General features: G+C 48.4%; 1 long non-coding RNA gene across 1 annotated transcript; it reads left to right on the top strand.

The window, feature by feature from the left end:
* Window positions 1-365: 365 nt before the first annotated feature.
* Window positions 366-1565, top strand: LOC109309931. Its single transcript, XR_002101085.1, has 2 exons — window positions 366-482; window positions 1395-1565. It is a non-coding gene; the product is annotated as an uncharacterized LOC109309931 (long non-coding RNA).
* Window positions 1566-8513: the final 6948 nt, after the last annotated feature.

Below are 8513 nucleotides of genomic sequence, written 5' to 3'. Positions count from 1 at the left end.
GAGGTGGCAGCGGCACTGCGTGGCCGGCGCGAGCGCACGTGGCCGGCGGATGCTCCCCGCAAGGCCGCGGCCCGGCTAGACCCCGACTTCCCGCGGCTCGTGCCACGTGTGTTCCCGCAGCCCTGCGCGGCGCTCGGCTTAGCCGGGGCGGGCAGGGGCTCGGCCTGGGAGCGGCGCGACGCGGCCCTCTGCTCAGGCCCGGCCCAGCGTCTCGGGGGCTCCCAGCGGGGTCGGGGGTCAGTGTCGCGCCGCCCGGGTCGGCGCTGGCCAAGGGCCGAGCTGCTTCTGGGGAGCTCGGTTCCGGGAGCAACCACGCCCTGCCTGTTGTCGGTACTATTCGCACGGCTGGGTTCTTAATGCAGGAGCTTGAGTTGACCTGCTCTCCGTCTGCTTTGTTTAAGGGTATCTGCAGCTGTGAAGGGATCAATGTGCCCAAAGGCGCTCTGGTGGTAGAGGGTTTTTGGAAATTTGAGGCTCAACAGGTAATTCTTACTTAAACATTCAAGGTATCTCTTGGGTGTTACCAAAAGTCCAATGAAGCACGTGTAGTTCTGTCTTCAGCAGAAAGCTGTATCTCGTTTCCTTAACTCTGTCCCAGGAAGCAGCTCCTACACAGGCAGAACTGTGTAGATTGGAATTTTTTCATATATTTAAATTATGGGCAAGGGAAACACTTTTAAAATGTCATGGCTTAAATGTCCCTATAGATGCACAAAGTGTTGTGGGTAGTCTGCTATGTTTATCAAACTGAATAGCTCTCACTGGTATCTAGATGCCTGCTTGCTGAGAGCAATACTTCCTCGGTGGGAACCACCAACTGATTCCCTTTCAGCAGCGAGGCTTATATCAGATGATTAGAAGAAGCATTGATCAGTGAGTCGGGAATCAAGGGATGGGGTGTCAGATGCACACAATTTGCAGGGCGGCCCATGTGGGGGGGGTTTTCCTGTAGAACTTTCAAAGCGTGGAAGGTGTCTTGATTTAATCCAGCAGTTGTCAGCTGCCCAGAGCAGTTCTGTGCCTGTGCTAGTGTTACACTGCTGGGAGAGAAATGTGCTGTCAGTGTTTCCTGGTATTCCTGATACTGTTCTAGTGTCAGTCAGTGCCAGGTTTTGGTAGCACTTTGCATGCTTGAGAGTGGAGTAACTTTCTCTGCAGAGTTAATCCTAGACTGGATGCAAACAATTGTTTCCTTACTGTGCATGAAAATGGCTGCAGAAGCTTTCTTTGTTACCTTTTGTGTCTGAAAACAAGATGGGGGGAGGCGGGGGAGTTAGCTTGTTTAATTGCATCAGTCAACAAAAAAGTACAGAAATAAACTGAAGGGAGTATTGGATTCTGGATCTTTAGGGCCCCAGGGCTGACTTTTTTTTTTTTTAATTTCTGGATTTCAGGTAGAAGCCTATCTAGGGAGTGATACAGAGACATCTAATAGCTGTCTAAAGAAAAGGAAGGAATAAATGTTGCTGTTCTTAAGACCTGCAAACTCAAGAGATGCAGGGAGATGAGAGTACATGAAGAGGACTACCCCTGTGTATGCAAGGTCCAGGTGTAGCAAGCTGAAACATAAAAAGTGAGTTAAGGGATTAACATAGCAGAAAACATGCTTGATATGGCTTGTTAACATGTTTTTAAGAATTACTCTGGATTATTTCTATTTATTAAAGTTGCTTCTATTTAAATCTGTTTTGTTCTTTCTGGTTTTTGTATTATTTGCCTGGCTGTCCTTTGAGATCCACATTTTGGCTCACTGAGCCTCTTTTTTTCTTCCCTGGGGTTGAATGGGAGGATATGTTGAGAGGTTATTGGGTTGCTGGGGAACATGAAGGTCAGTTTGTAGAATAATACACAAAATAAACTAGGAATACACTTTATTTTGAGAGAGGGCAATATGTTTATAACAGTAATTAACTTCAAAGTTTCCGTTGTATAGAAGAACTACCCTGTATACAGTCTCTGGCCCATCATGCAAGGTGAGCTGGATGGAGCTGAGTTGAGGGAGCTTATTTATGGAAGTTTCTTACTTCTTGTAGTGCTTAGGAAGTTATCTGAATGTTTAAGTGTCTCATTGGCAAGGATTTGCTTTGGTAATACCTTTTATTGAACCAACTGCACATTTTGGGGAGATGTTAGACGAGTGTTCAGGCCCAAAGGGTCTTTTCTCAGGTCTGGTGAAGAAGCAGGTACAGTATGAGTCCAGATGTAACTCAAAGGTGTTTGCTGCTTTCCTAGACCTGAGGAAGGATGCAATGTTTTCAAGATGTAGGTGGTCCAGTAAATATCTCTAACTCCACCCCCACCCCAGATTTCCTAGGCCAAGGCTGGCTGACCTATAAATGGCCTGGGGCCAAAAACCTGGTGGGCCATGTTGGAAAGAGGGGAAAGGAGTGGGGTTGCTGGCCCCAAGGCTGCACACTACATGGACACTGCACTGCATATTTGCACAGGTGCCATGCCCCACCACAGGGCTGTGTGCCCAGACTCGCCCTAATTTCTCCAGGTTGCACTGCTGTACCTACCGGAGCAGGGAGGAGTAAGTTTATATTAACTTTAAAAAAAAATCATCTAGGCAACAAGACTAGAGTTTTACACATGGAAAAACTAAACGGGGACGTCCAACTTACCTGACAATGCAGGTAGGGTGAGGGTTGCTGGGCCAGTCTACAGACTGAATCTGGACTGACCCTCTGTGTCGCATGCAGTGCCTGGGATGCTGGGTCCAGGTTGCGTGCTGCATATAGCACATGCTGATTCTACTCTGGGGCTCACACTGCATGTGGTGTACAAGCTAGATCTGGTGCTACATGCAACACAGGGCCTGGGGTGCTGGCTGCATGCACCACCCTGCTGTACCAGCCCTGTGTAGTGGTTTCAGTGCAGCCTGATCTGGACTGGCCTCAGAGCCAGTGTGCCAGGTCAGTGCAGCATGGGTACTGCATGCAGTACATGTCCTCTGACTGACCTTGTGCTGTGTGCAGCTGATGGCTAGAAAATTATATTTAGAAATTTGTCTTTAGGAATTGACTTGTAGGTAAAGTAGATTGACTTTTATTAGTTAATGTTTAGGATTGTGAATCCAAAAAAAAAAGACAAATCTGGTAGGGAAATACAAATCGTCCGAGCAAGGGACTAACATTAGAGGGATCAGGATAAGGAGAATGCAACTAGGTTACAGAAAATACAATGTTAACCAACTAAGCCTGGGGGAGGAGAGAAGGGGTGGGAGGGGGTTCGCGATGCTGAGAGAGAAAGAAGATAGATGCACACAAACCTGTTACAATGGTCCGCAATGGTGGAGGAAGTAGTTCAAAGAAAGTGTCTCAGTCCATATGGAGTCACACCACAGGGGTCCTCTTCGGGTGGAGTGGGGTTGTCCATTGCTGAAGAATCCTCCAAGTGAAGTCCATTTGGTGCAGAGCGGGGGTTCAGGCGGTCCCCTCTGGGTCTGGTCCGACGGTGGTTTGTCTGGCAGGACTTTAGAATAATGGTCATGGGGAACAGCAAGGGCTAACTTTTTTTAAAAAAGCCTGCTTGTGACAGTTTCCTTCAAGACCCACTGTCTAGAGCCACATAAACAGGCTGGGAAATTTGCACAGTGTACCCATAACAGAGATAAGGGACTCTGCAGCATTGGCACCAGATCACAGTGCCCAAATGCAGAGCTCTTGGGATTTCTGGTTTTGGTAGATGGACCAAAGGAGGCCAGGGCATGCTCAAATTAAGATGCTAGTAAATGACCAAATTAAGATAGTTGGTAGGGTTGAAAGGGACCTAAACAGATCATCAAGTACAACCCCACGCCATGGGCAGAAAAGGATGCTGGGGTCAAATGACCCGGGCTAGGTGATTGTCTAGCCTCCTTTTGAAGACCCTCAGGGTAGGGGCAAGCACCACCTCACATCCGTTGGAAGTTGGTTCCAGCTCCTAGCCGCCCCAACCATGAAGTAGTGCCTCCTGATGTCCAGCCTGAATCTACTCTGTCAATTTATGGCCGTTATTCCTTGTTATTCCCAGTAGTGCTTGGGGGAGCAGGGACTCTCCCATTGCCTGCTGGTCCCCCTTGGCAAGTTTGTAGGCGGCCACCAGATCCCCTCTCGGTCTTTTGTGGAGGCTGAACAGGTTCAGGTCCTGTAGCCTCTCCTCATAGGGCCTACCCTATTGCCCCCTGATCGTGCGAGTTGGCCTCCTCTGTACCCTCTCAATGCTATCTGCGTCCCTCCTGAAGTGAGGCGCCCAGAACTGGACGCAGTACTCCAGCTGCTGCCTGACCAATGTTGCATAGAGGGGGAGGATCACCTCCTTGGACCTGCTTGTGATGCATCTGTGGATGCATGACAAGGTGCGGTTGGCCTTCCTGACCGCATCCCCACATTGGCAGCCCATGTTCATCTTGGAATCAGTAGTGACTCCAAGATCCTTTTCTGCCTCTGTGCTGATGAAGGGAGTTCCCCAGCCTGTAGGTATGCTGCTGGTTCTTCCTCCCCAGGTGCAATACCTTGCACTTTTCTGTATTGAAACCCATCCTATTCTCATCAGCCCACCGCTGTAACCTGCCCAGATCTAGTAGGCTGTCCCTCTCTTCTAGCGTGCTCACTTTTCCCCACATCTTAGTGTCATCTGCAAACTTGAACAAGGTGCTTTTCACCCCCTCGTCCAAATCGCCAATGAAGATACTGAACAGTGTGAGCCTGAGGACTGGGCCCTGGGGCACCCCACTGCCCACATCCCTCCAGGTCGAAAACGACCCATCCACCACTACTCTCTGGGTGCGTCCCTCCAGCCAACTGGTGACCCATCTGATTGTAGGCGTTGACACTACAGTCGCCTAATTTTTTTTAATGAGGATAGGATGAGAGACAGTGTCGAAGGCCTTCCTAAAGTCCAGAAAGACTACATCCACCGTGACACTTGTGTCCAAGGCTTTTGTGACCTAGTCGTAAAAGGCCACCAAGTTGGTCTGACAGGACCTGCCTCTAATGAACCCATGCTGATTGCCCCTAAACATAATCTCCCCTGCTGGTCCCTTGCAGATGTGCTCCTGGATAATTTTCTCAAAGAGCTTCCCCAGGACTGAGGTAAGACTAACGAGCCTATAGTTTCCTGGGTCCTCCTTCCTCCCTTTTTTGAAAATGGGAACCACCTTGGTCCTTTTCCAGTCCTCTGGTACCTCACCAGAGCACCATGAGTGCTCGTAAAGCCGTGCCAGGGGTCCTGCAATGACCTCAGCTAATTCCCTCAGCACTCTGGGGTGGAGATTGTCCGGACCTGCTGATTTGAACATGTCTGGTCCGTCCAGAAGTTCCCTGACTGGGTCCACACTGACACTGGGCCTGGCTGTGCCTCCCCTGGGTCCGTCCAGATTCCTAGTGAGGGGGGGATGTACCTGTCCCTGCTCAGAAAAATGGAAGAGAAGAATCAGTTAAAGAGATTAGCTTTGTCATCTGGTGCTACCACCAGATTTCCATGCATGTCCTGCAGAGTCCCCATGTTACTTGGTACTGTCTTTTTACCCCCTATGTATTTAAAAAAAGGACTTCATATTATTTTTGATCCAGGTTGCTAGTCCCACTTCCATCTCTGCCATAGCTTTCCTAACAGCCCCCCTACAATGTCAAGCAGTAGAGGTATAATCCTCCTTGGTGATGGCCCCTCCCTTCCATTGGGTATATGCCTCTTTTTGGCTTTGAGATGTTCCTGGATGCTTTTGGTGAGCCTTGGGGGTTTTTGAGTGCTCTTGCCCCCTTTGATCTGTGTGGGGATTGTCACTTTTTGGGCTTGGACAGTCATCTCCTTAAGGAATGACCACTCTTCTTTGACTCCCAACTCCCCTCCCCTCCGGGACCTCAGTGCCTCCCTGACTAGTCTCCTTACCTCACTGAAATCTGCCCTCCTGAAGTCCAGGGCTGCTGCCTTGCTGCAGGCCTTTGACACCCTATGCTGGATGGTGAATTCCAGTAGGCAATGATCGCTGTCACCCAGGTGGTCAAGCACTTGCAGTCCCCTTACCAGATCGTCGCCTGTGGCCAGGACCAGGTCCAGATCCAACAAGGCATTTCCTCTGGTGGGACTGTGCACGTCCTGGGTTAGACAGAGGTCCTGTAACTCAGCTAGGATCCTCCGTGAGCGGTCAGACCTGGCTGACTGCTCTTCCCAGCAGATGTCTGGGTAGTTGAGGTCACCCATGATGACCACATCCATTGACTTGACCTCATCTGCGAGCTGACCTGAGAATTCCTGGTTCAGCTCTTCCCCCTGGTTAGGTGGCCTGTAGTAGACCCCCACCGTTAGGTCCCTTTCCCCCGACCCCCTTGTATTCTGACCCAGAGCACCTCAGTCTTCCCTGCCTCAGGCCCAGTGCTGTTTGCTGAGGATGAGTATTGCTCTTTGACATAGAGTGCCATCCCCGCCTTTGCTCCCCATTCTATCCTGCCTATACAGCCTATAGCCCTTGATGTTTAACACCCAGTCATGTGTTGGATCCCACCAAGTTTGTGAGCCCCACTATGTCTGGGTTTGGTGCATGTGTGCACCAAAGATGCGTGCATGTGATGGGTTAGGGAAACAATGCCCGGCAATGGAGTAATCAGAGGAGAGAGAACACAAAAGGAGGGATTTCAGAGCAGCAAAGGGGCTGTGAGGGGGGAACCCAAGGCCACCAGGGACAGAGGGCACCACCAGCTGGTCTCACCCCACTAGGGGGTGGGTGGAGGTGGGACTCAACCTCCAGAATGCTGATGTCTGACATTCGAGAAAGAACCACAGGGTAAAGCTCGTGTACTGGCCAGACATACCTTCCCTCTGTGATGCCTTAGGACTGGTAGATATAGAAGCGGGGGAGGATGTTATTTTGTTTGCCTTGTCTGTTATTCTTATCTCCTATCACTGTATATCAATAAAATTTGCCTATTATCAAATGAAAGAAGTCATGGTCGGTCTGAGGGTTTGGGTCCACACAGCAAGGCATCTCGGTCATAAATCCAGTGCCAACACAGAATGTTTAGGTCCATGTCTAGCATGCATGTCACATGCAGTGCACGGGCCTCAGCCAGCATGTGCCCTATGTGGAGTTTCAGAGATCCATGAGCTGCTTTAAGATCATTACAGCAGTAGAATTATTTACTGATTTGGGGAAATCCTAAAGGTAGACCTTTGGAAAGAAAGGTGTACCTTTTCTCTTCCCAGCTGTAATGGGTTGCAAAAGAGAATCTATAGAACAGTGGTTTTCAACCTTTTTTCATTTGTTGACCCCTAAAAAAATTTTGAGTGAAAGGTGCAGGCCCCTTTGGAAATTTCTAAGGGAGGTGTGGGCTCTTTTGAATTGTAAGTGTGAGTATTCACATGCTTTTGATTGAACATGGTCATCTTTTGTGGACCCCTTGGACATAGTGGGTATCTATACACGTGCTTGAGAAGGGGGAGGTGTTTTAATTAGAGGGGTTTCCAGAGAGCTGCTGTAATTAAAACACTGAAGTGTCACACGTATTAAGCCCCTGTGCATTTAAAAATGGCTGTAGGACACTTTAACTAAAGCTCATTCAACAAGCTTTAAAATGCCCCAGCAGCCATTTTTAACCCTGCAGGGGTTTATATATGTGACGCTGTGACAATGTTAAAGTATTCTAATTAGAATGTGGTTTAGACTTAATCAAGCCTGCTTCTGATGTACTCTAATTAGAATGCTTTGGAGCATGTGTATAGGCACCCCATCTCCAGACCACAGGTTGAAAACCACTGCTATAGAGGAATACTGAATACCCTGGCATAAAATTAAAAATGGTTAAAAAGACTGGCAAAGGAGATGAGATTTTGCACTGCATAGTTTGTAAAACAGAAGTCACCTGACAGGCAATTTGCATGATTGAACGTTTGAACGTATGACTCATTTGAAATTAAAAGGAAGTCCAACAGAAACAACATAGGCTATGATGGAAGCCTGCTTGGGAAGAATGAGACAATGGAAGGAAGAAGCAGAGGATTGTCTTCATGATCTGGTACATGCATTTTGCTTTGAAGCAATTCTAGTGAATATTTGGGGGAGATCAGAGGGTTCAAAAAGATGACATGTCCAGGAAAACCAAGACATATGATAACCCTAAACTAAAATAGTGGGAGAAATTCTTTGCCAGTTTTTGGGTAAAAACACCCTTCTTCAAGCTGAGGAAGCATCTACAGTCGTTCTGTGCTCTTCCTGTATGGAACAGAATAGAAGCCAGAGACCAGTATGGGAGACTGCCCAGTCAGTGAAAGTACAAATTGAGGCAGTCAGTGGGTGAGAGACTGGTTGGGGGAGGGCGTGAACGCAGATCTAGTGCTAGGATGTAGCGGGTAAATAGTAGAGAGGTTACCTGGGGTATCAGACATTAGGCAGGTTATAATGCGTCATAAAACCAATGTCTATATTTAGTCTGTGATTTTTTTGTATCCAGTAGGTTGATGAAGTGAAGTTCATAGACTCGTCTGTGAAGGTATGTTGTAAATTGCCTTTGAGGATTAGAACTGAGATTGAAGAGAGA

The sequence above is a fragment of the Crocodylus porosus genome, unplaced genomic scaffold (genome assembly GCF_001723895.1).
Source record: "Crocodylus porosus isolate Cpor-Errol unplaced genomic scaffold, CroPor_comp1, whole genome shotgun sequence".
Lineage (NCBI taxonomy): Eukaryota > Metazoa > Chordata > Crocodylia > Crocodylidae > Crocodylus > Crocodylus porosus.
The sequence above is the reverse complement of the archived record's forward strand: the minus strand, read 5'-3'. Positions and strand labels throughout refer to the sequence as shown.